Source organism: Protopterus annectens, chromosome 9.part0, assembly GCF_019279795.1.
Source record: "Protopterus annectens isolate FY-2018-M chromosome 9.part0, PAN1.0, whole genome shotgun sequence".
Lineage (NCBI taxonomy): Eukaryota > Metazoa > Chordata > Ceratodontiformes > Protopteridae > Protopterus > Protopterus annectens.
The window spans coordinates 1,823,357,683-1,823,377,570 of record NC_056743.1 but is presented as its reverse complement, the minus strand read 5'-3'; the positions used below and the strand labels follow the sequence as shown (position 1 = coordinate 1,823,377,570).

Below are 19,888 nucleotides of genomic sequence, written 5' to 3'. Positions count from 1 at the left end.
TTAAATTATGCAAGCAGATTTTATTAGTTGGTTTTAATTAATTAATAGTTGCGGTTAATTTAAATACTCAGAGTTTTACATGTGCCATTCTGATGAAGTTCCTACCTTTGTGAACTAAAGCGCTTAATGAATTGCAGTTTTTCCTTAATCTGGAGTACGTCTCTGTCTGTCCAAGTGTGAACACGTGGGATCTGCAGGTTTGTTTTGTTTTCATTATCTCAAAGTTACAAGCTGAACCAGAGAAGACAGCGATAATTAGAATAAGAGGTAGTGATACTGACGGGGAACCAGAGAATGAATAAGAACACAATATGGATTCAGATCCAAAAAGATGATTGTTCATTTCTGCAGTCCCATGAAAAAGGAGGCTTGAGAGATATTCTGCTTTGCTTGAATGTATGGGCCATGTAATAGGTGCATTTCTAATATGGTGATTAAGATTACTAGAATATTCCTTTGTTGAACTAGACAATTACCTCTTAGTCCATATCTTAATAGAAATGCTATTGGCATTAATTACTCTTTGTAAGTGTTTAGATTAAATACATTTTGAGTTACACTTTACTGAAACTGTATAGATAGTATCATATTTGGTGGTGTATCAACCATATGAAAAAAAATAATATTACATTTGAATTAAACTCCAGTGAAGTATAACCATATGTCTGAATATGTATGACTTATTGAAGCTATATAATACTATAAACTTTAGGTAAGAATTAATCATATCAAATAGGTAATATGTGGATCAATCTGTAATGTGGTGATGTACTTAAGTATGAACTATACAATTAAGTGATCTCTATAGTCATAAGTATAATGACTATTCCGTTTTCTGAAATGTTTTAAATATTACAGAGCATGATTAACAATCAGTCATGTGAAAATGTTAATATCAGGCTTGAATCAGAATATGATGTGGTTTTAACTACATAATTAAATACATTTTGTAACCATTTGGCAAAATTATTATTGCTTTAACTTAAACTTAGAAATGAAAATGTTGACACTAAGTGTGATCTGGTATGTAATGAAGTATCATTATATAATGGCTCAGTCTTGTGGATTGAATAAATGCTACTGATTATGGTGAAGTATTAAGCATATGGACATTTTAAACTTACAAATAAAAATAAAAAAGTATAACTTTTATACACGTTTTATGTTTTATGTGCTTTTCTTTTTTTCCTCTAATATATATATATATATATATATATATATATATATATATATATATATATATATATATATATATATATATAAAGGCATTTGACTAGAATTCTATAGGCAAGGCAAAATACAGAGAAATTATAACTGTAAGATACAGATTTGAAACATGAGGTGGTATATGATGTGGGATAGAATGCTAAACATAAAATAAATGGGACCTATATTGAATAGCTGATTACTCTACATTGACAGTTCAATACAGCAAATACAGTTGATCTAAACCCTCCTTAATTATGCTCCCCATCTTGCATTAAAAAATAACAGAGCACAATTCCATCCCCCACTTCCCACCACTTGTGCAAAATGCAAATGGTACCGAAGTATAAGTGAATCACATCGAAAGATTCACTTATACACTGCTTTACAAAAATGAGGTACACACAGTCAGTATATTGCATACATCTATGAAATACACAGTATAATGGAATGGTGCAGTAGTTAATTTTGTCCCCTCACAACAAGAGGTTCTCCAGTTCAGTTCTTAGCTGGGATGCCTTCTGTATGGAGTCTGCTGTCCTCCCTGCGTTCATGTGGTTTTCTCCTACATTTTGAAGACAGGTGTCTGGAGTGTTTCTCCCTGGGCCTCCACTGAAAATCAGATTTGTCCTACTCAGACTTTCCTGGTCAACAAATGTTAAATAAATAAATGAATAAATCTAGACCAACCAAAATACACAGAGTTGAGGAATTTTAAACCAGTTATATATGTCCAAAAGTAATGAGGCGACTGTCATTACTGAGAGTGTGCATGCCATTCATTAGTTTAAAAACAACAACAAAAAATGTTTTCTAAGAGATGTATTGCAGTAAAATTACTTAACTGTGTTTGAATATGAAGGATGAAAATTAGTCAAGGTGTGGCTATTGGGAGTAGTTATGGCAGCAGAAGGAATATTAGTTGATGTTACATATTCAAGAACTTTCTGAAGGAATATATATACATTAAGTTAAAACTGGCTTCTATATTGACAGAGTTTTGATTAGTCATGAAGGACACATTATTTTTATGATGGATGAGGACAATTGTAAAACTGAAGAGTTTTAAAATGAGTAAGATTTATATTAGTCATTTTGACTGTACTTTATTGGCTGGACAAGAATTTTTGTTGATGCTTAGAAAATCTTGTACAACAGAAGTGATACTAAACCTTATTTTTCTTCTGTTGGTTGGCTACTTGGTGGACAAGAAAATGTCTCAAGTGAATAAGAGGCATGATGCAGACTGATGAAGTGTATAAACATAAGTTAGATGTGAAGGGAGTAAAGGATATCATGATTTTATGGAGATTATAGAAAGTGTGAGATATACAAACCTTATGCCAGGTGTACTGACAATACTTTATTTGCATGGAAAGGATGGCCATTGCAGATACTTCAGAAGTACAAGTCACAAAAGACATGAAAATAGACTGCCTTATTCTGTTTGTTAGGCTGATGGGTGGACAAGGTGATGTCTTATTCACAATTATGATCTATTACAGATGAGGATGTGTAAAATCTGATTAAAGTAAATACATTGCCATGGTTTGTATGATTTAATTGTTATGTATTGATAAAATGGTGCTCTTGGGACTAAGTAATAAAATATTAAAGTAAAATTTATTAAATTTATGTCTAGATCATGGAAATGCATGGAATTTTAATGTCAGCTGAAAAAGAATAGTATAAACAAGATGTGGGAGTGATGAGAGATGTATGTAAATATGAATAATCTGGAGAAAACAGATACCTTTTTCAGCACTAAGTTTTCATGGGTCAGCTTAATGGTCGCTGTTGCCTTTTTGTTGATTGAGAGTTTTTGGAGACACATAAGGAAGCAGCCATCTGTGAATAAAGGGCACCATAACAAGTTGTTTTAATGGGCCAGTGTCATGACTGGAAAGGGTCTGTAGACCAGTCTACCTACCATAAAAAAGGTATGTTCAAATGGATGTGCATCATGGTGATGGTGTGCAGACAGAATTGTAAGCTGCTTGTGTTGTTTTATTGTTAGTTTCTGCTAGATGTTGGTTTAACTTGGCTACACTTTGATCTATTTGATTTTAGAGTAATTGAATCTGCATGGTGTTTTACCATTGTTGAGTTTGCAATTGATTTTCCCAGGGTTGCTGTAACTCAACGTGGGACATCTCCTGGAATTCCCTCAACTGTTTTTATTGACATATAGTGAGTTAGAGTCTTGCATAGCTCTTATAATATTTTTTACAGCTCTTTTCAATCTTAAATCTTATAAGGTGGTGATTTTGAGATTGCTGGTTATATTTAGAGCCCAGTGTTGTTATTTTGCACTCCTGGCTATTAACTGATTGAACCAGAACAGCTGTCACTTAATATTCTTGAAATGGACTATTACATGGAACTAGTGGAATATAGCAATAACCCACGCCTGGGTGTGGGTAATGCGGAATTTAACCACGGTTGGCAACCGTGGTTAAATCCCGCATTACCCACACCCAGAAGTGGGTTATTGCTATTATACTATGACATTATTTAAGAAAAGAAACAATTACTTTTCTTAAATAATAGCATTGTATAATGCCTCTTTGCTGCCCTTCCGCAGCTGTCTGGCATCCGCGGCAGTTCTGATGTACTGCGCAGGACTACACAGTACATCAGAGCTGTGGCCAAAAGCAATGGAGAAAGCAAGATCTCCGTTGCTTTTTTACTGCTTATTTTAAAGCTGTCTCGCTATGTTAAACCCATTTAACATAGCGAGACAGGTTTAAAAAAAAAGCAACGGAGAAAGCAAGATCTCCGTTGCTTTTTACACACTGTGTCGCTATGTTAAAGGAGTTTAACATAGCGAGACAGCTTTAAAAAAGCAATGGAGATCTCCGTTGCTTTTTTTAAACCTGTGTCGCTATGTTAAACTCTTTTAACATAGGGAGACAGTGTTTTAAAAAAAGACTTGTACTAATGGAAAAAGTCCGGGCGACCGGACCTTTTTCCATTAGTATAAGTCGATTTACAACGTGCACGCTGGCCAATCAGTGTGCACGTTTTGGAATATTAATAGGGAGTCATGGTATAATATAGCAATAACCCACGCCTGGGTGTGGGTAATGCGGGATTTACCCATGGTTGGCGTGGTTTGGTCCCGAGCGGCCCAAGGACCAAACAAAGACAACCGTGGGTAAAACCCCCATTACCCACACCCAGAAGTGGGTTATTGCTATTATACTATGACATTATTTAAGAAAAGAAATAATTACTTTTCCTAAATAATGGCATTGTATAATGCCTCTTTGCTGCCCTTCCACAGCTGTCTGGTATCCGCGGCAGTTCTGATGTACTGCACATGCCTACACAGTACATTAGAGCTGTGGCCAAAAGCAACAGAAAAAGCAAGATCTCCATTGCTTTTTACTGTTTCGCTATGTTAAATGGGTTTGACATAGCGAGACAGCTTTAAAATAAGCAATGGAGATCTCCGTTGCTTATTTTAAAGCTGTCTCGCTATGTTAAACCCATTTAACATAGCGAGACAGGTTTAAAAAAAAGCAATGGAGAAAGCAAGATCTCCGTTGCTTTTTACACACTGTGTCACTATGTTAAAGGAGTTTAACATAGCGAGACAGCTTTAAAAAAAGCAACGGAGATCTCCGTTGCTTTTTTTAAACCTGTCTCGCTATGTTAAACTCTTTTAACATAACGAGACAGTGTTTTAAAAGAGACTTATACTAATGGGAAAAGTCCGGGCGACCAGACCTTTTTCCATTAGTATAAGTCGATTTACAACGTGCATGCTGGCCAATCAGCGTGCACGCTTTGGAATATTAATGGGGGGGTCATGGTATAATATCATTTTTTTCATCCTGATTTGGATATCTATGTTTTCTTTCTGTTATGCTTGCTGACAGCTTTCAAAAGGAAGCAATTTTGATGTCTTGTAGGGTTTTTTTTTGCCTTTACATTAGAGTCAGGCAAATATATGTAAGATCTGCTCAACAATTTCCACTTTTTAGTCAAAATTATTACCTCCATTTCCTGATCAGTCAGCCTTCACAGGTTGATTGGTAAGTGTCAGCTAACCAGTCGATTGACCATTTCAATCAAAAAACTATTCAAAATTCCCTCTAACCTCAAGGAGAGCAAGAAATGACAGACTGAGGAGAATTTGTGGCTGTCCTTCCAGTTATCTAAGTTTACCTTGAAGGTGGCTAGAGTGCTGCTTTGCTTGATTTGTAGTAGAAATTTGTTCCAAATGTGATGGATACAGTGGGATATGAATCTATCATGCCAATGTGTCTTATTTATCTGTGGATAGTTTATTTCTTTTAACAAAGTATTTTGTGTACCATTAGTTCTATGAAGGGATAGGAAACCAAACAGGGTTGGATCTTTCATGGCAAATGAGGCTAGGCATAGATCTCCATGGAGGAGTCTGTCAGAAAATACAGAGAAAGGGCTGCCAGTTTTGCCTGATAACTAAGATTTGTGAGGCCAGTTATCTTTTTAGTTATGAATCTCTGTGGTCTATTGAGTTGTATGATATGTTTAGATAAATACATGTCAAAAGATGCATTATATTGCATAATGTGTCTGTTAAGATATAATAAAGTGTCTATATTAGAAAATCAAACTTTCAAAAGTCTGACTGTCATATGGTTGACACCATATGATCAAATTTGTGAAAATTCCAACATTTTAACAGAGATCTCTGTACAGCGCGGAATGGGAAGATTTTCCTTTTCTGCACTGTGGTGCGATCTCGGGAGTTGGTATATTTAAAGAGCGGGGTTGTGGTGGGTGCAGCCCCCCCATTTGGGGCGGTGAGGGGGGCTTGCTTAAAATGTTCAGGTAGGATATTTGTGTAGTTTATTTCTTTTATTAGATTTTCAAACTTTTAAAAGTTCGATCATATGGTGTTGACCATATGACAGTCGAACTTTTGAAAGTTCGATTATCTAATATAGACCCTATAAATAAAGGGGATTTAAGACATCTCTGGATCTAGTGGAGATGCCTTTGGGCATTAGATGGGCCAGATAAAAGGCTTTTCAACCTACTGTGGAGGCATGATGGTCAAATTATAAGGAATTATCAACACAAGTGTCTAGATCCCTTATAACAGTGTCTGATTGAAAGGGTGTGTCTCCTATACAGTAAGTGAAACTGTTTTGTTTAGCAAAAACTAAGCTACAGTTTTTTACATTTAATTTGTAACTATTGTGTTTTCACCAATTTTTAATATGGTATAAGCTGTTTGGAGCAATTGTTAATCAGTTGAAAATCAAATAACAACATCCAATTTACAGTAATCTCCAAACTTAGTTATCTGTAGGCCAGAAATGCTGGCCTGAATGTCTGAGAAATGTATGCCATACAGGAGAGGGACCAGAAACTGAGTCTTGTGATTCAACATTGGTACCTGTTTTGCTTTCAGAAGTGACACTTGTTACTCTAATCACATGGGTTCTGTCAGGCAACCAGTTAGCTATCCATCGCACAATGCAAGGATTTATGTTCAGATTTACAAGTCTATCAATAATACCTGCATGGGAAATAGTGTCAAAGGCCTCAGCCAGGTCTAAATATGCTATATATATACTGCATAACCACTATTCACTGCTTCACCTACCTTTTCAAACAAATTAATGAGGATAAAGAGGCAGGACCTTCCGAATTATAAAGCCAAGTTGACAAAAGTTCAGGGTTAAGAGATTTTCAATGTCCAGATTAATGAAGAAATGCACTTCATAGCTTTACATATGAGGCTAGAGAGACCAATGGATCTGTAGTTACCAAGGTCCATGGTTGGTCACTCTTGTGTAATGGCGTTACAATAGGTGTTTCCAGGCTTCAGAAATGTAACCAGTGGAGAGACCTAGATTAAAGAGTTTTAATAAAAGTTCAGAAAGTCCATATTTAGCACTGATAATCAGGCAACCTGGAATGGTGTCAGGGTCCATTGATGAAATATTCTTAATTGTTGAAACGGCTGAGAGAAATTGTTCCACTGTAATTAAAGAGGGTGGCTGGAATTGTGGAACTTGTATTATAGCTATAACTGTGGGTGGAGCAAAATGTTCACTACATTTGTTAGCAAAGATATTCACCATTTCCTTTGGGTCAGAGACTACAGTATCACTGTGGACTAGCTCTTAACTTCCTGATATACTTAAACAAAGATTTGCAGTTACCTTTGGTTTTAGTGTCCATTTTAAGATCATACTCAGCTTTGAGCTTCCTAATGGTGCCCTTAAGCTCTTTATTAGTTTGCTTAAGTGTGCTCTAAAGGAAAGTAGAATGCAACCTTTTATAATAATTATGCGGTTTCTTTCCCTCTTTTGTAATATGATTTATCTATACAGGTATTCCACCATAGGGGTTCGTTTTTAAATTTCTCATTATATTTGATACAGACAGGGACAGTCATATCAATACAATTATTTAAGTGGGAGTAGAAGTCAGAGGCATTGTTAGCATCTTTAGCAATAAGATCTTTCACAGGATAATAACAGCAGAATTTATTTAAGTGATCAAGTAACTGAAGAAAGTTTGCTTTTTTCCAGGGGAAGTACCACTAGTTTTAAAGGACGTCACTAAATTATGGTCTGATTTAATAAGACATGATGACACATATGGAGCTGTGCATGACATGGCCTTATTTGTGAGGACTATATCAAGGATATTGTGACCTCTAACAGGATGGTCAACTATTTGTTTGTGAAAAAGAGTTAACATTTATAATGTAAAGGAAGTGCTGGGCATGCTGACCATTGGTAGTGTAGGTAAGTCCATATATTGATGGATAGTTGAAGTCGCTTAGTAGAAAGGCTTTGGTTTTAATGGGAATTTCAGCTAATATGTTAAGATAGCTATCATGCTCGGAAGGGAACATAGAGGGTTTTCTACAGGTAGATAGGTATAGAAAGTGTTCTGTAGCAAGGTATAAAGTGGTAATTAGTCTTGTTTGGGGTGATTTGGACTTCTAGGTATTCATATTTGGCATCCCAAGGAATCTGTACTGACGTAATGATATCCTTGAGAAGACAAATATTGATGCTCTCCCACAATTACCAGTAGGTCTGAAGGCATGATAGGCATTATACCTAGGAATAGAGGGAGCGGTTTTATTGTTCTGAAACCATGTTTTTGTAACTATACATACATAAATATGTTCAGGTTGCAGCAAAGCCTCAAGTTTGGGATGTCTTTGTTAAGACTCCTGACATTGAGCAGAGCCACATAAATATGCCCCAAATTAGAATTTACTGTGTTGTAATGTCCATCAGACGAGGTTCCTTACTTGCTTCTACACTATTCTATGTCTGTGTAAACAGACCTTTCCTTCACCTACTTTGTCTTTCCTTCTGACTCGGATCCAGATGACATAGTATTACTTCACACAATCAACTCAGCACCCAACCTCCAGAAAGACCTGCAAGCAGATTTCCTGGGCTTAATCCAGTGAGTCTCCAACAAAGCCTCCTTCTCAACCCCAGCAAAATAAAAACTATGATTTCTTTGGTACCCAACAGAAACATAAAAAAAATATCTGTATAACAATCACCTCAACAACAAGTCTATATAAAACACTACCTCTTTTAAATACCTTGACATTTGGCCTGACCTTATGCTTACTTCTACTTCCTCACTGACTACACAAGGAAAAAAATAATTCTTTCTTATGTTGGGCCAAGAAACTCTTTTTCTGTCTTAGCAAAAATCAACTATAGGCAAATACATTCTACTCTCCCTAATTGAATCTGGCCTCCCTGTCATAGCCGCAGCATCAAAAACAAACTCCAGCGAGATCAGACAGATTAAAACAATAACCAATAATCAATAAAATCTTTAAGATTTATGTCTCAGTATGCTAGAAAAGTATACTGCTTTAAATCATCAAAAATAAGCAAAATGGCTCCCTGTTCAACAAAGGGTTGAAATTCTTCTTCGATCCCAACTATTCATGCTCCTAGTCAAAAAGACCTTTTCTCCCCTATCAGCTAGACTAATTGCAAACTTCCTTTTATAGCCACAAAATCTTTGAACACTCTGCCCCACACTACACCCTCTAGCATAAAATATTCCACTGTACCGATCACTGTTTCTTGTACTAGGTACCAAACTCCTGGAAAATATTCCCCAACAAATAAAACACACTTCATCTTACTCAAAATATAGGATTCAGCTAAAAGCCCACCTTTACTGATCAGCCAAATGTCATTGCCTGCCATCCAACCACATCACTTAACCTGATCTACATCACTGTCTTTTTCTCCTCCTAGAAACCATCTTACTTCCCCTTTTATGTTGCATTCTACTGCACCAATCTATGCTTCTCATTGGCATAAGGTTTCGTACCTATAGACTCTGACTACCATTTCTTCATTTCACTCAACTATCCTATAATTCCCATATAGAGAGCACAACCGTAGCTATCACACAGATGCCACACTTTCTGTCTTGATTTTTTTTGTAAATAATACATACTTAAGAGTATTTATGTTTTTGTTACCCAATAATGGTATTGCATAGATGTGTATTTTCATTATAGTCTTCCTATGTGACACTAAATATGTCTTTCACTGTGTCTACAAGCTGAGACTGAAACTCGTCACATTTCAGCAGTGCTCAATCCCCCAAATAAAAAAAAATACATAAAAGAGCAGGACAATCAGCATTATTGCATGAAATAAGAATTATACTAGGTATATGTTTTAAAGCTTTGTTTTACAGACTTCCATTATTCTACAATTTACCGTCTGTTACAGTCCTGCTTGAAGGGCATTCATTGCTGATTTCATAGATGCATTGTTACTCTTTTGTTGTATTCTTGCCTAAGGTGCTAGATATGATCTTAAAGTTATAGTTTATTGCAACCTTGACATTTGGATTTGTTTTTAATATTTGTTAGTCCTTGTTCGTGCTACTGGACCGTATTGGAAACTGATTTTAAGATATTTCTTTTTTCTGAGGGGTTTAGCTAAATGCGTGTTGCTATATTAACTTATATTGCAATAGTTTTCTTTAAAATTGGTTTGTTTCTTTAAATTTGTTTTGTTCACGCAAGATGTTAATTCTGACTTAATCACTTAGGCAAATTGATATTTTGTTCCTGCCGATTAAGTAATTTATTTTTGTTCATAACACTTAGAATATATCTCTTTTGCTGCTAGTATTTTTGTGAATTGCCATTACAAAGCCTTAACGATGGCTCAGCGAACCCGAGTCTGAGTAGGTAGCTTAGGCTTGGGCAATCATTGGTACATGCTTGCTCATCCTATGGGAAGGGTGCATATGCTCAGGTGCACATGTGAGGGAGTTGATTTCCCTGGTAGAAGCTGGAGAAACAACCATCTGGTACTTCCTCTAGGTGAGTAGGGGACAGTCCTTTTAATCTCATTTCTTTATGGTCATGAGAAGTAAGGCAGTGCTGGTAACCATTGCACATTATGCTTATGGGCTGTTGCTAGCCAGACACAAGATGGATAGGCAGAAAAAATCGTAGCCTACATGTTGGTTACTCTCTGCTGACCCTTGTCACTGGTGACAAACAGAACAAATAGGTTATCTCACTGATGGGAGGGGACTCATTTCAGTAGGCAATATAGCAAACATTATCAAAAATATGCTGTTATATGCTGTTAGAGTTGTAAATTGTAGTTCTCTCAAACCAGGTTTAAATTAGACTATACATTTTTTTCCTTTGTTAGTTGTAGCATCGGTATGGCTCTTGAGGCCATTTGTCCTTTCCCGGCTTGCTGCAAGCACCAAATATAACACTAGAAGAAGGCTGTGTGTTTTTAAAAGGCATAGAGCTGGTAATTATCATCACTGCTATTGGTGACATTACTGGATGTGGGAGGTTCCTACCATGAGAAAAGAAACTGTTGCAGAAAAAGGTGAAGTCCCAAGACTGGAAAAACTCCTTTATTAGCCTCAACAAAAAGTTGAGATTCCTCTTCCAAACCTCTAAAGCCAGCTATGAAGGCAGAATTGCGGCAGACTCTAAAAACAACCACAAAACCTTCTATAGTTATATCAAGAATCTCCACGGCAATACTCAGGTTTGCTCTGAGTTACTTCACAATGGTATCTCCTATATTGAGCCAACAGATATTGCCAACATACTGGCTGACAGATTCAGTGCCAATTTACCCCCCTCTCCCTGCCTAAAGGACCAATCACAATACCGGAGGAAGGCCAGGCAACCAGCATTACTGCAGCACAGGTTAAAGCTGCATTGTCCAAGGCCAAGAATGGGACCCAGCAATATCTCTGTATGTGTTCTAAATGAACTACAAAGTGAACTGGCATCTCATCTGTGTGCCCTGTTCAATCACAGCCTAACCTCAGGCTTTGTACCTACTAAATGGCACATTGCTACAGTCATCCTTCTCCATAAAGGGGGAGTGACTACAGACTCTAAGAGTTATTGCCTCATTAGCCTGATGAGTTTGTTATGTAAGGTTATGGAGTGCATCATCATGGACCTAATTAATACCGATATAGGGAATCTCCAAACTCTAGTTCCCACGCAATTTGGTTTTGTGAAAGGTAGATCATGCCTGCTCAACCTGGTTGACTTCTTTGAGTCAGTTACCAGAGCTGTAGATGAGGGCAAGGCAGTTCATACAGCCTACCTCTATCTGGCCAAGGCCTTTGATACTATCCCCCACTCAGGAATTATTGATAAACTCACCAAACTAGGCATCAACCCCTATATCACTAGGTGGGTTGCAAATTGTCTCACAGATAGAACCCACAGTGTGAAAGTAGCAGACTAAAGTTAGACTGCCAGCCAGTCATGAGTGGAGTCCCACAGGGATTGGTTCTGGGTCCTCTCCCATTTGGCATCTGCTTCTCAGAAGTCCAGGCCAACACGGAGGGACTCTGGCTGACCAAGTTCACAGATGACTGCAAGCTGGGAGCCATTATTAACTCCCCAATTGATGTAGACATCGTACAGAAAGGCCTCACTGAGACCAATAACTGGTGTCAAAACCATGGCCTTAAGCTTAATTCCAAAACATGCATCGTCAACCCCTTTGTGAAAAACTTAGTTCCCACTAATTACCACATCAACGGGAGCCCACTGAACATTGAAGATGTTATAAGAAATCTGGGGACACAGGGTGCCAGCAATCTCTCCTTCGACCACCACATTGCCACTGAGGTCAGAAAGTCCTTCTATGTGGCACATCTCATTACCAAGGGTTTTGCATCCAGGAAGAAAGAGATCATCATCTCACTCTACTCTTACCTCATTAGACCAATCATTGAGTATAATGCTCCATTTGGCATGTACCTCACTAGACACATGCAACAGCTGTAAAGGCCACAAAAGTACCTCATAAAGAGGATACTAGGCCTTTAACACGTATCCTACATGGACAGACTCAAAAAAACTCCAGCTATTCTCTGTCTCATATCCTGTACTAAGAGGTGATCTCTCCATGACTTACAAAGCCATATCTGACCCAGCTCTTTTAGAAATGCTACATCTAAAGAAATCCCAATCCCTCCACACCACACACTCCAGAGACCTCAACCTCATTACCAAAATCAACAGAACATTCTGGCAGGACAGGTTCCTAACCCAGAGACTGCCCGTGCTCTAGAATAGACTTGCCATGTCAAGCAGAGCACCTCACTGACCCTCTTCAAAAGAAATCTTGATGAGTGGATGGGAAACAGAAAGTTCATCCCGGGGATCACTCCAGTTGCTCTACTTGATAGAGGCACTGTGAACTAATGTCAGGTGGCTCGATGCCAGGGCAGTTCTATGGGCTAGGCTTGCACCAGGGCCATTAGCCTAGTACACACCAAAGAACCTATGAACCTATGTGGTGAAACACGGTACAGATAAATGTGATGCGTTCCACTGTGATATACCAGTTGATATCTTCTGTCATCTGGGGCAGGTGAGTGGGATCATCACTCCTGTAACTCCAGCTAATGTAAAATAATTAAATGCCACGTCCATCAGGATGAAGCCTGGAATTGTTTCCAATGTATTATGTACTAGAAATCTGGCATTTACGTTTTCTATCATTCCCATCATTATACACCAGGTCATTCTGAGGGTATGGTTGCCATCTTCCAGGGCTCAATTATATCACTGAAAAGGCTAAAGCTGAAACTACTCACTTGTTTTAATATGTTATTGATACAGTAGTAAGCTGTCAGCATTTACTCATATGCCATCCAGCTGATAGTGTGAGAATGTTCCTTCTGGAGATAACAGACATACTTACCTTCTTGCCATTAATGTTATTTAGATGTTTAATTCTAGGTGCCTCCACTATTAGACTTTGTGGCTCTTGCATAAAAGTTCCTTTCCATTATGAAAGTGATTTGCTTTTACTCAGATTTTTGCCTCCTCTCCAAAGACTGGATGTGGTATCTCTGCAGTGGCTTGGTGGTAGAGTCCATCACATAACTGTATCATACCATGGTTCACTTTGTGGTTAATTTTACCTGGGAGGCACATTATCCAGTGTTTGAAGAGTTGTGTGAACTTTAGTCTGTTTATCTCAAGATTCACTAGCTCTTGTTCTGCCTCAGTAACAATAGGAATTGTATGATAAAACTAGATGTAAGATTATGAATATTTTTATTAGGGTAAACACTAAAGCATAGACTTTTTATCAATGGAAATTAACACGTTGAATGAGTCGATCACTGAAGATCCTGTATTCAGTAGTTTTGAAAAAGAATATCAAGACACCTCTAAGTGGGTGGATCACCACTTCAGTGACATCAAGGAATATTAAGCTGAAACTAGGAAGAAACAAATCTGATTATGAGAACAGACAAGCTTATCCTAGTTTATCAATAATAATAATAAAATTATCAGTCTTCTTATTTACGAACATAAAATATTGCTTGAATCAAACAGAATGAAGATACATTACACAGCAGAAGTGATTCTTCTGAAAATGGATTATACAGCTACAATAATGTTTTTTATAAAGTTCATAAATTGAGCTAGGTTAACTGCTCATGTGGGCCATTTTAAGCCTAGTCAATTATCTCCTCTCAGAATCAAATGCTGCATCTTGTTTTTGGAATGTAAACAGCTCTCCATTATGCCAACCCATAGAAATAAACATCCCTCTCTGTTCAAAGAGGCTGTAAAACTAAAATGACAAATCAAGGATGAACAACAGCATAAACTTCCAACAAATGGGAAGTAAATTGATATGGAATACAAACCAGAGAAGGAGCCAATATCAACTTTGTGAGAGAGGTTTCCAATAACTGTTTAATCAGGTATAATGACAAGTTTGAGTTCTTTTAGAATATCCAACTGCGGCCATTTTTGGTCAGTGAAATGCATGGGAAATTGTTCCTGAGAGGTTTCACTTTCATTCCAGCTCAGAAAGCAGACTTAACTGAAACTATAGTGGCATTAAAACTTTTTTTGTGGATTATTAGTTGGATTTTAAATGCTTCTGCTGTTTAGTTTATGGATTGAAACTTTTCACCAATAAACTTTATTTATCGTTAATGTTAGATGACTGTTCTGCATACAATGCCAATGCATCTAATACGATAAATCAGACTAATAGACTTAATAAAAAAATGCACAATCTTCCATTAAATGAAACAATTAAATGTTTTGAAAAGTATTGACAATATGTCTTAAAACAGTCTCCCTAGATTTAATAAATTCTGTGCAGGCATAGCGTGCATGCATATTAAACATGGCATGTTTCTGAGGGAGAGTCATGGGACACGTTTATGGAGTCCGTGTAGGGAGTGTGGTGCTAACTGTGTCTGCAGATGAGTAACACACTCCTGCACTGTCTAGTAGCAATATAGCAATGTAACTATTTTTTTTTTTGTTTTTTTTTTTTTATAAAAATCATGTTTGCACGGCATGGTGTGGAGGGCAACACTGCTAAGCGGTGCTGAGATACCAGACATCTAAAAATAGAACTGGATGTATTTAACTACATAATTAAAGGTCAAGTTTATGTATAGCTAAGCACGTTTGTATGGCATGCTGCAGTGCTCAACCGTGCTTAAAGGTAACTCAGAACTATATGTAAATGTATAGCAGCATTCCATATAGCTATGTAGCCAAATGGGTAGAGTTATGGCCTTAAGTGCAGTAGGTGTAGGGTTTGAATACCTGCAGAGCATATTAAGCATTTATTTTCCAAATACAAATTATACTAATAATTTTTTAAATATTTTCTGCTGCACTCAGCTAAGCTCTGCTAAGATGTGTTAAGCCTTGCTAAGCACTGCTTAAACAAGATACGTTTTAGCACTGCCTGGCAGTGCTTGGCACCACTCAGCTCTGTTTAGCTGGTTTGCACACTGCTAAGCACTAAGTATTGCCAGTTTAACCACTGCTCAGTTAAGCTGAGATGATCTGTGCAGTGCTAAGCAAAGTGACGCATTTTTAAATATTGCCCAATGGTGTGGGAAAACATGCTATATTAAGCCCGATAGGCAGGAATATAGCATAATCTGATAGAGTTATGACTTTGAAGGGTACAATGGTAGGCGTTGGAGAGAGTTTGTCCTTTCAGGCACAGTGTTGGGGCATTCAGGAGTCCTGGGTCATGGTTGGACTCCTTGTAAAAAACCATGAGGACCAGCTGATGCAGGGAGGTTACCAGAGCTCAGAGTGCAAGGTGGAGGCCTGGGACTGGCTGGCAAAGGACCTCACCAGTGCAACTGGTATCACTCCCCACATAGGTGAGCAGTGCTGTCATCACCATGATGATCTGAAGAGATGAAAAGGGGCTATCTTTGACACACGGGTCCAAGAATTCTGGGCTGGGAATGTCCCACATGTATGTAAGTGCCATTACCTGTGTTTCACGAATATCTAACCTTGAATGTCTGCTAAACTGGTATGTATAATGGTTTCTTTCTCTCCCAACAGCTGCAGAAGAGAGGGCTCACAACATTGAGGTGCATGCAGGCTCTTGGCCAGGTTGCACTGTGAGTGTGGTGAGTACAGATGTATTTTACTACCTATACTCAAATAAGCAAGAAAGAGTAAAGCATTAACTGTGATTAGGTATATGCAGTAAAAAATGGATTGCAGCCAGTGTGGACTATTACCTGTACTGCAAACTATGCAGACTGCCAACTGTAGTGCCCATAAGCAGAGAAGACAAAATTATTAACCATAATATACTATTATATGCAATAAAACGTAGTAGTGCAATAACTGTTGAATTACAGCTATGTTGCACACTGCATAATTACAAATGTTGTACAATAAAAATATGACATTATATCATTAACTGATCGAAGGTTTCTCTAATAAAGTCTGTTGTGCAATGACTGTGGCAGTTGGGCTGTTTTTCAAGAAAGCAATTATGAAAACTGTTGTGCAATATAAACACAAGATAGTATCTTTACCTGCATGAAGGAATGTCTAATAAAGTCGGTTGTGCAATAGGGCTGTTTTGGAAGAACTCAATTATTACAAGTGTTCTGCAATAAAACCAAAAAATTGTATCAGTGCCTGCATGAAGGTATGTCTAATAAAGTCTGTGTAATAAGCGTTTGTTCAGAGTTGTTTTGTAAGAAATCAATTATAACAACTGGTCTGCAACAACACATGGAACAATAGAGATAAAAAGGTAAACATGTACAGCAGGATTGTCTTGTTGTCCTCATTGCATGTCATCTGCAAGCATTCAGGCTGTCAGGTATGGTGCTTCAGTCAGGTATATCAGTGTACTAGTTATATGCAAATAATAACCCATAATCGGATATTGGTTGCTAATGTCACAGATATTTCAACACACTAACAATATAATGCACACACCTGAATTCTACGTAGTCATACACATTACCTAGTATCTCTGTCAAGCTCTAATGGCAGGCATGTGTGTTCAATTGTCACTGCAGTCAAGTATAAAACTGTACCAGTATTAACAAGTCATATTCTGGTGCCAGGTCAGCTCTAGTCAAATATCAGTCAGTCAGTAACTGTCAGTGATTCAGTAGCTCAGTTTGCTAAATACTGTGTACGGAGTACATTTTTGCCACACACAGACCAGGTTTCGAATCCAGTACTATGTAGGGCTATATATTGCAGTATCAGTCACATAATGTCTACAGATATTCTCTTCACAGGAACAAAAGGTAAATGGATGCAGTAGCACACATTATGAGTACATTACTGTTTATTTACATGTCAGAGACTGTTGCAATCATTACCAGGAATGTGAAAATACAGCATAAAAAACAGGAAATAAGTGTAATAATAATAATAAAACAAAATAGAAGAAATAAAATGTGTAAGTTCTGGTATGGCTGCATGCCTGGAGTGTGTGTTAAAGCTAACTGCAGTCAATTAATACATTTGATGCAGATGTTTACTGCAGCCACTGCTATTGGGTTCTATCCCCATGCCTGCCAAGCAGGGCATGAGAGTTAATTGTCTGTACTGTACACATACATGTTTCTCGAGTGTCACACTGTCACAAAATGTAATTACTATCACTTAATCCCTCTGTCACAGATGTACCATTGACATGATTATGTAAATAGTAAAGTAACACTACATCTGGCCATAGTACACCTTGGTAATAATATAGGTACATCTAATGTGCAAGTGTTCTGTGTAGTTGTGAATGAGCAGTTGTTACTGCTTGGCCTATGCTGTCCCATGCAGATAGCTTGAGAGGTATGTACATGCTACAGCAGCTAAAGGGCAATTTTACAAATAAAGAAAGAACAGAGCTGTAGAGTAGATAGAAGTACTTTTGTCAACTATATAGCCTGGAATGGTATTAATGGACTGTATCTCTCTCTCTCTCTCTCCACCCCTTATCTTCAAATATTTATTATTGTTATTCATTGGTTATTATTTATTATTAACATATGTTGTTATATAAACTTTATTTTGGGGCATGTGTTTTATTATTATGTATTAAAATGGTTGCATATTAACATACCTTGTTGAATCACCTATTCTGTTGGCCTTATGCTGTAACTGTTACTGGCATGCTGTTAACATACTGCACTGTTCATAGGTTCATAGGTTGGTACTAGGCTATTGGCCCTAGGGCCTATACAAGCCTAGTCATAACAATTCCTTTGCTATTTCTTCCCACAGTATTTATTTCCCTGGACCCCTGCATAGCAGGGTGACTGACATGCTCCCTGGAGTGAATTTTGTATCTCCCATCCAATCATCAAAGTTCCTTTTGAAGAGGGCCAAAGAGGTGCTCTGCTTGACATGCATGGGCAGTCTATTCCAGAGTCTGAGGAGTCTCTGGGTCAGGAACCTAGCCCTCCAGCATGTTTTGTTTATTGTGATGACAAGGTTTAGATCCCCGGAGCGTGTGTCTCTGAGGGATTGGGATTTCTTTAAGTGTAGCATGCCCAACAGTTCTGGCTTTGACATGGCCTTGTATGTTAAGCAGAGATCACCTCTGAGTAGACGATATGCGACAGAGTATAGGTGGAGTTTTTTTAGTCAGTCAACATAGGGCATTTGCTTTAGGCCTGTGATTCTTTTAGTGAGGTATTTCTGTGGCTTTTCCAGTTGTTGCAGATGTCTTGAGAGGTGCATACTAAACAGGGCGTTGTATTCTATAATGAGTCTAATAAGGGATGAGTACAGTGGGACAATGATCTCCTTTTTTCTGGATGAAAAGCCCTTAGTGATGAGGTCGGCCACATAGAAGGATTTCCTGACTGTTGTGGTGATGTGGTTATCAAAGGTGAGACCACTGTCCACCTGTGTTCCTACGTCTCTTATCACACTTTCGGTGCTTAGTGTACTGCCACCTATGTGGTAATTCATGGGTACATGTTTTTTCCCAAAGGGGATAACTATACATTTCTTGGCATTGAGCTTGAGTCCATGGCTCTGGCACCAAGCATCTGTTTCTGTAAGGCCCTTTTGTAGAATATCCACATCATTTGAGGATTCGATAATGGCTCCCAGTTTGCAGTCATCTGCGAACCTTGTTAGCCAGAGTCTCTTAGTGTTGGCCTGTACTTCAGAGAAGTAGATGCCAAACAAGAGTGGTTCCAGGACTGAACCCTGAGGTACTCCACTTGTCACTTGTGTGGAGCTGGATTTGGAGTCGACTACTTTTACAGTGTGGGTTCTGTCAGTAAGCCAGTTGGCAACCCATCAAGTGATGTAGGAATTAATGCCCAGCTTAGTAAGTTTATCTATGATTCCAGAGTGGTTGATGGTATCGAAGGCCTTGGTGAGGTCCAGATAGGCTGAGTGGACTGCCTTACCTTTGTCCACAGCTCTGGAGACTGATTCAAAGAAGTCATTCGGGTTCAGGAGACAGGATTGGCCCTACACGAACCCAAACTGCATGGGGTCCAGTGTTTGAAGGTTGCCAGTGTCTTTGTTTATAAGTTCCATGGTAATATGTTGGCCTTGCAGATCAGGCTCATCAGACTGATGGAGCTGTAGTGGCTGGGATCCAAGATTGATCCTCCCTTGTGGAGTGGGATAACTGTCGCTGGGTGCCACTAAGTGGGCACGAAGCCTGAGGTGAGGCTATGATTAAACATGACACTTAGGTGAGGTACCAGTTCATTTTGTAGTTCATGTAGTACACAGCCTGAGATGTTGTCTGGTCCCATAGATGCTGTATTCTTAGCTTTGGAGAGTGCGTTTTTTACCTGTGTGGCCATTATTACCGGAATTTGGCAATCTTTCGGAATTGAGATGGGCCTTTTAGGGGATGAGAGGGGG

The 19,888-nt window shown here is 38.2% G+C and overlaps 1 long non-coding RNA gene across 1 annotated transcript in view; it reads right to left on the bottom strand.

The window, feature by feature from the left end:
- Positions 1 to 19,888, bottom strand: part of LOC122812284 — a 582,921-nt gene that overhangs the window by 148,783 nt on the left and 414,250 nt on the right. The window contains exon 3 of the long non-coding RNA XR_006366377.1: positions 16,570 to 16,644. This is a non-coding gene — a long non-coding RNA (uncharacterized LOC122812284). The remainder of the gene's footprint in view (positions 1 to 16,569; positions 16,645 to 19,888) is intronic.